Raw genomic sequence first — 8,566 nt, 5'->3', positions numbered from 1 at the left:
TATGTATATGTATCTTGTTGGCATGAGTAGATTAGTGATATTGCTAACTTAGAATTAACTCGCAATTAAAATGAATAGACACAGTGATTAAAAAGAAAATTCACCTGCTTAGGATCTCCAACACATTTTTTGTTATAGTGAACATCAATTGAGTGGATGTCAACACGAAGGTCATTTGAAAAGTTTCCGGCCTTAGCGGCAAAAAGTCATGGTGCATTCAAGTTTTCTTGCTAACCAATAGATGGCCTTTACATATGAATGCCATAAAAATTTCAAGTCATTCCGATCATTACAAAACACATGGTACCCTTCCAAACTTGACAGATGACGTTTGTTAACGACAATGGATAAAATCAAGTATCGCGCGGTGATAAAGTTCCTGTATTGGAAAGGGGAAAAAAATCGGGAAGTGAAAGAAGACATAGACTCCGTGTATGGTGAATCGTCGCCCTCACTTACAACCGCGAAACATTGAGTGGCCGAATTCAAACGCGGTCGTACAAGAATTTTTGACGATGAACATTCTGGTCGTCCAAAAACTGTTTCCACAGAAGATATCGTCAGTTTAGTGCACACAACCGTGATGAAAGAGCGCCGATTAACCGTTAAGGAAATTGCTGGGTCTTGTGAGATATCAACTGAACGGGTGCATAAGATTTTACATGAAGATTTATGTATGAGAAAATTATCTTCGCGATGGGTGCCGCGTTTGTTGGCGAGCGAGTCGTTAACAAACGTCACCTGTCAACTTTGGAAGGGTACCGGAAACTTTTCAAATGGCCCTCGTACGTGTATAAACAAGAAAAAATGTTGTTTTTAAACTTACATTTTTTTAATATCCAAATTAGGAGAATTTCTTTGGCACAGGAGTTACCAAACAGAATAAGTCGTGTTGTCAATGTGGAAAGGGATCAAATAAATTGTTTTAAGATAGGAATTAGAATGGGGTTCCGTGCTTGTGTTAACAGATGGTGCCGATCAAATATGAACTCTATGAGGAGAAATTCTTGGAGGACAGAGGAACGCAAACCTCCGAGGAAACTTTCATTGATCTGGTGGCAGAATACGAGACAGGAATCTCTGAAAATCGAATAAATGACATTCGAAATTGGTCTCAGTAAAATTTGGGACAGAAAATTGAGTGCATTCAATCCCTATGAAAAGGAATACATAACGAAAATCCTCAGCGAAAAGAGAGAAAGCAAAAGAAAACGAAATCATCTGACAAATCGTCCACAACGTCACTACAGTTTAAAAAGAAAAAACCACAACGAAAAAGGAATATGTATATAAGGGCACAAAAGAAGAAGGAAGCTGAAATAAAAAAACTCATATGGACAAGGAGACAGATGAAACACCTGAAAAGAAGAAGAATGAGTAGGCAAAGGTAGTCCCCGTGAATGTGCACTTAGGAAGAATCATCTCACCATCGAAGAAGCCATGGGTGACACTATGAGATGATCACAAACAAACCAAAGGAACGCGACAAATGAGGAAAAATCTTAAAGTGTATTTTGGGGATACTGTATACATCAGTACAACCTTGTAGGAAGCTTATACACAAAGCGACCTGTTAAAACAAAAACTACCAACAAAAACTTTGATTGGTAGAACGCTGGAAGAATTAAAAAAACTGAAAATAAAAGGGGAAACATCCAGAGACAAGAACGAAGAGAATCCGAACAACAGCACAAATTCCTCAATTATCGCCCAAAATCTACCATTAGAACACAAAATAGACCTGATGAAAATCACAGAGATCATGCAGGACATGAATATCAAGGTGGACTACAGTATAACGGACCCCGAAATAAACATCATTTATGAGAATATAAGCAACTATAGAAATATTATGCGTAGCTCCAAAAAAAAGTTGCGCAAAGAAAAAAGAAAGAAAGAGATAAGGAAAAGAGAACAGGAGATGATAAAGAAATTTCACAAAGGAGATATAAAACGGGCCGAAAGAAGGGAAATGTTAGCAAAGAAAATAAAGAGAATCAAAATGACATTAAAACATAATTTCGACATCAGCTTTAAAAAAGATATAAAACAAATTACCAAGTAGATGAGAAAAATGAATAAAATCACCGAACAAGAATCACTGCTGAGAAAGGAACAAAGTCAAATTAATAAAATGAAACACTGGGTTACACTAAAGAATCAAGAACTAGGAGGAACTTATGAAGGAGAATTACATCTAGGAGAAATCATAAATGGACAAGCCTATCATCACACATTCTCGCCAGCATTCGTACTACAAGAATGGGAGAGAATATGCCATTTTTATAAATTTGTTTGCATCAAAATAACTTTTTTTCTATTAAAGCGTCAAAAATAAATGTGAGGAAATTCAACATTTATTTGCGAACCTCAATTAATAAGTACATAAACGAATTAAGTACTCATACAATTAACTATAGACTTCACCTTAGCGTACTCCCAAATAAAAATAAAATTAAAAATCTTTTCCTCTTGTTTTTTCTGCATCTTGCAAAAACAACATCTTTACTTAATTACAGCTCAACCGTACTTATACAAAATGAAAATAAATTCACCCCCGCAGATGGATAAGCGTATGAATACAACGGTATTGAATCCACTCATTTAAGGGGGCGGTGGTCGTCAATAATTACCATTTTTTGTCACTCATGATTACCGAATTTATTATGAAACAAATTTTTTTGTAATAAATACATGAAATATTATATACAGTATAAGCTAATAAAAGTAAAAATCCTATAAACTCCTCAGTTTATAATAGTAAACGAATGAATATTTTAACATTTAAAAAGGTCCGTTTGTTTAAGGCCATGTGATGAGTATAACAGCTGATCAAGTCAGCCCTAAGATCAATATTTTTTCACCCATATTGAAAAATAAAAGTTTAAATAACGCGGACATTTTTTTCGGGAAATGTTAATAAATATTAAAGGATCGTTTTTGGCCTTTCAAAGAGTTGGAGGAAGAAAAAGTTTATTTATGCAAATAATGATTATCGACTGACACATTTAGATTTTACAGCAGAAGTTTGACTTTTAACTTTCTCTGACAGTAATCATGCAATCTGTTTCACCCAAAGACCCCTAGAAGTTCGAAGTTGTCTACTGGCTGCGCTAGTGCTGTTTTGACACAGCTGATACCAGACTGATACGTATATCAGACCAAATATGTTTATTTGCATTTCAAGTGCAAACATTAGTTTTTGTATTATTTGTGCATAATGTTCGTAAGCGATTTTTGTTGCTTTGTCCCAATTTGATCAATATAAACCTCATAACTAGCCCATTGATAACATTGCAAATTGCTTGCAGGGTTTGACGACAGCACGGTCGTTATTTCACCAAAATAGTAATTTAAAAAAAAACTTTTTTCAATATTCTAATTATTTAGGGCCAGAGACATATTTTTGCATGCCTTCTATTCATTGTGCCAAATTTTTAACACAATATCTCATTCCGTGTGGACGTAAGTTGGGAAAAAAAGCTTCCACGGGTATTTTCTTCAAAAAAAAATTTTTCACCAAATTTCCTAAGGAACAAAGCAGAAACATGGACTTTATTACCTCCTCTTTCATTTCCCAAACTTTCAGAGCGATACCTCATATCGTTTAGACGTAAGTTGGAAAGACAAATTGAAGACCAGGTTTGGTCACGTCACCCTCTCGTTACATGGCCTTAAGGGGGCGTTGAGACGGTCAGTCTTGACCCGATAAATAAAAGTTTAGAAAATATCAACAAAATAGAATATTTATAAAAACGTAGAAATATCTTATTTCATACGCTCCTAGCTCAACGGTGAATCATGAACGATCGCTAACTCCGCGCATGCTAATAGGGAATGGTAGGGATAACGCCGGTCCTCGCGGATCCCAAAGACAGTCGAGAGATACTGAACGGACACTCTTATTCGGGAGCTCAGAGGGTGCGCCACGTTGGAAGTTCTCTCTGGATTCAGAGAACTTCAAGACAGGAAACATCCTTAGAAAGTGTGTATAGAGATAAAAGCAAACTTCATCCTATGAAGTCTACGCGCGATGAAATCTTAAAGCATAATTCTTCCTTTAATTTAGTTTCATTAAACCTTACTTTTATGGGTAATTTGTGTGATCGGCCTTTGATTTCGTGACAGCTTTGCACTTCATTCCGTGAAGACCTCGCTGTAGAGATTGAACATTCTTAAGTTTAGAATAAATTGGGCAATCGGTTTGAGAACGCTTTCTAGAATGAGATTCTTTTAATTAATGTAAAATTAATAGAGAATTTCTTTCGTAACAACCTTGCACTTTATCCTAACTGATGAAGACCTCGTTGTGCGAAGTAAATTTGAAATTGTACAGAAAATCGTAGAGTTTAATACAGTTTGGAAATTTAATTCAATTAAACAATAGTTCACGTTACAGCTTTGCACTCTATTCCATAGAAACCTCGCTGTGCGTAATTACTGTTGTTGTCTAGAATAGGAAAATTAATTTATTAGAATAAAGTGAGTTTATATCGTCACCTAGGAGTGGAGTTCTAATTTAAATACTTTATGCGCAATCATATCTCACTTGAGTGATCCCAAGCATCTCATAGTTGGAAAATTAACGGTTCTCGAATAAAAATGATAGATTATAGATCCACAGATAGTTATATCTCATGCCAATTTCTCATTGCAAATTACTTCTCATTTAAGGCCCTCCGTATCCTTAAAAGCAAGTATGTGTTCCCTCTCGGTCACGGGGAACCCATTCTAATTCCAAGAATTGCATTAGTAGTTAATTTTAATAATAAGGTTGTTAGGGCTATTTTTAATATCCTTTCAGCATTGGAATCGACGGTAATAATCGGTTATGATCTGCTGCTTGGGAAACAGTAAATAGCAAACTTAACTAATTGTCAATAATCAATCGTATTGTTGAAATTGGTCGATATGCGACGTTCATATCAAAAAAAATTAACGTCATATATTTTATGAAATCCTCAGTTGTGTGAGATCACTGTGTTTCACTCCTTTTTCTTAATTCAATAATCACATCAGCTTTACTGAGTTCATAAATGCAAGAGATGCCTTTAGCTTTACTCTCATCGGACATTCCTTTAAAAAAAAAGAATTCACTTCCTCATAACACTTTTACGCACCGAATCATAAATACTTTGTCAAAATTAACCAGTTGTGACGCTAGACATGCACGTTTTCCAAATACCTCATCTTAAATTGTGTTATTTCTGGATTGGTATAAATAATAACTTTATTGAATGTAGTAATACAAAGTCGACTGCCCGACTTCAACTTCCGTGTGTCCACACTCCTGCCTGAACGCGCACACACGTACATATGATAATGCACATACATTCCCATTTTGATATATACAAACGTTCCTTAGTCCTTTCGCTATAACTTCCTACATCGTGAACACAATATCAATCCGTGTGGACGTAGTGAGGACCAAAAAAATGAAAATCCTTCTACACAAAAATTTCATGAACGAACTTAGTCACGTGATTTCGACTTTATCGACGTTCAAAGTTTCTTTTTTTCTCCGCTAGAAATCGCTAAAAATACTCCAAAAATAATGATAGGTTACGTGTATGCAGACTCTTATTTATTGATTTGCAACGAATGTGCAAATTGTATTGCTTACATTATTTTTTTTTAAGGTTTAGACGATTTAGTCCAAAATTGGTGTCAGTGCTCAATATACGCGAACCAAAAAATCCGAAATGCATTAAACCAAAAATTATCTGCGAAGTACTATTACTAGAATGGTAATATCCTATTTCATCGAGTTATAAATAAACTTTCTTTAAAACTATAAACATATTGATGTATGCAAACGTTGTTAGCAATATCAAAAAATTTTGATAAAAAAACACAACAAAAAAAGTGTGCGGGGACGTCCGTTAGCATGTTCGCTATCATTTCCCAAATTTTTAAGACAAAACATTTATTATTCTAGAAAAAAAGCCAGGGGAACCTAAAACTGGTAAAGTCAACAATTTTCTAATATCACATGGCCTTAAGAGTTTGAACTTTTTTCTAAGAGTCAATTTGTTTAGGGAATGAGCTAAGAATGTCTACCCGAGAAGTGTTTTCTATGCAGCTATGTAAATTTACAAGAACTATTAATTATATAAACCATTTCAATTAAAAAATTAAGAGTTTAACCTTTTTCTACGAATCAATTTGATTACGCAGTGAACTAACAATGTCCATCTGATGACTCTTTTCTATGTTGATTTGTAAATTTACGAGAAATATTAATTATTTAAAGAATTTAAATTTAAAAATTTTATGAGTTTGCCCTCTTTCCACGAGTCAATTTGTTTACGGAGTGAACTAAGAATTTTTACCCGATGAGTGTTTTCTATGTAGATATATACCTTCTTTCTATGAGTCAATTTGTTTACGGAGTAAACTAAGAATGCCTACACGATGACTCTTTTCTATGTTCCTTTGTAAATTTACAAAAAATATTATTTATTTAATTAATTTCGATTAAAAATGAAGTTTTATTTTCTTTCTACTAGTCAATTTGTTTACGGAGTCAACTAAAAATGTCTATCTAATAACATTTTTCTATGCTGGAAGTTTATAAACTCTTAATTATTTTAACAATTTCGAATACAAAATTAGGAGTTTCTATGATACTTTGAAAATTTACAATTATTGATTATATAAACCATTTTTATCAACATATTAAGAGCTTGGCAATTTCTCAAGGAAAAGGCACAATTTTCGCTAAGGGCTGAACTAAGAATATATTTCTGATCATTTTTTTATGATACTTTGCAAGTTTACAAGTATATTAATTATTTAAACATTTTCCAATTAAAATTAAGAATTTCGTTTTCTTTCTATGAGTAAATTTGTTCACGGAGTCTAATAAGAATGTTTATCCGATCACACTTTTCTATGCTGCTTTGTATATTTACAAGAACTATTAAGGCCATGTGATGAGTGGGTCACGTGACTAGATTCCTACCATACCGACTTTTTTTTTTATTTCCCAACTTTTTTTCACACGAAGCGCCACATCGAGTTGAAAATTTGGGATAATTAATAAGAAGCAGTAAGAAAGGTGGCCTGGTCATGAATTCTAATAATTATGAAAAAAGTATTAAAAAAAATTATTTACAACATTTTTTTTTATAATTATACAAATTTCATACCAGGCCCACCTTTCTTAGTGCTTTTCATTTATTAACTCAAATTTTCAACTCGATCTGGCACTTTGTGTAAAAATAAGTTGGGAAATAAAAAGTGTCGGTAAGGTAGGAATATGATAACGTAGCCCACTCATTACATTACATTCTACGAGTCAGTTTGTTTACGCAGTCAACTAAGAATGTCTACCCCATCACTCTTCTAAGTTACTCTGCAAATTTACCAAAACTATTAATTATTTAATCAATTTCAAATAAAAAATTAAGAGGTTTTTTTCTACGAATAGGCACCATTTTTTAACATAATTAGCTGAAAATATCTTTCCGATGATTATTTTCCACGATGCTTTGAAAATTTACAATTATTAATTATTTAAACAATTATTATCAACATATTTAAGGCTTGGCTGTTTTTCAAGAAAGAGGCACCATTTTTTCTACGGACTGAACTAAGAACATCTTTCTGATTGATTCTACTTTTCAAATTTTCAAGATTTATTATTTAAACTACTCTCATGAGCAGATTAAGACTTTATGCATTTTTCGAATAGACTTAATTTGTGTACGGAATCAAGAAAAAATGCATTTCCAATCGCATTTCCCTACGATAATTTCCAAATTTACAATAATAATTTATTATTCAAATTATTTTCATTAAAAAATTCAGAAATTGACTATTTTTTAAATTATAAACCATTTAAACATTTTAAACAAATTTATTTTTATAAGAAAATGTATGCACTATATACATATAGTATATTGTTGACAGAATACGGATACTATCTGACGCTAAGAGAAGTCTAGAGCGGAGGGAGAGATGGGTCAGAGAAAATCAACAGTTTCTCTCTGACCCATTTCGACTCTTCCAAGACCCTACTGTTACTGCCGAACACCCACCCAAACCAGAGGAGGTCGAAGTATTTTGGAGAGAAGTCTACGAAGTGCAGCATAGACTGGACGAAGACTCAGAAAATATAAATAGCTTCAAGGAGTTATGTGTTGCCCTCATAACACCTGATAAAGAATGCCCACCCATTACTACCGAGGTGAAAACAGTATTAAGAGGGATGAAAAACTATTCCGGACAGGGACCAGATTGTATCAAAACCTTCTGGTGTAAGAAGTTTTCTTCAACCCATCAGCATTTGGCCCGTATTTTCATCTCATATTTGAAGTCGGAAGAGCCGATTCCAGAGTGGTTGGTGGAAGGGCGCACAATACTTCTGCCGAAAATAGGAAACTTAGCTGACCCGAAGAACTACAGGCCAATAACTTGTCTGAACACGCTTTATAAGATATTTACAGCTATCCCAAATGACAGGATTGTTCGGGCAATTGAACCTGTGTGGCAAGAAATGTATGAACAACGAGGCTCAGAGAAAGGCGTAGCCGGATGTCGGGAGAACCTGCTCATCGATAGA

At 34.0% G+C, this 8,566-nt stretch overlaps 1 protein-coding gene across 2 annotated transcripts in view; it reads right to left on the bottom strand.

The window, feature by feature from the left end:
- The window catches only part of LOC117179111 (mitochondrial import inner membrane translocase subunit Tim13-B), a 45,791-nt gene that overhangs the window by 36,020 nt on the left and 1,205 nt on the right, over positions 1 to 8,566 (bottom strand). The gene's annotated exons all lie outside the window — the stretch shown is intronic.

Source organism: Belonocnema kinseyi, chromosome 8, assembly GCF_010883055.1.
Source record: "Belonocnema kinseyi isolate 2016_QV_RU_SX_M_011 chromosome 8, B_treatae_v1, whole genome shotgun sequence".
Lineage (NCBI taxonomy): Eukaryota > Metazoa > Arthropoda > Insecta > Hymenoptera > Cynipidae > Belonocnema > Belonocnema kinseyi.
This window is presented reverse-complemented; position numbering and strand designations above follow the sequence as displayed.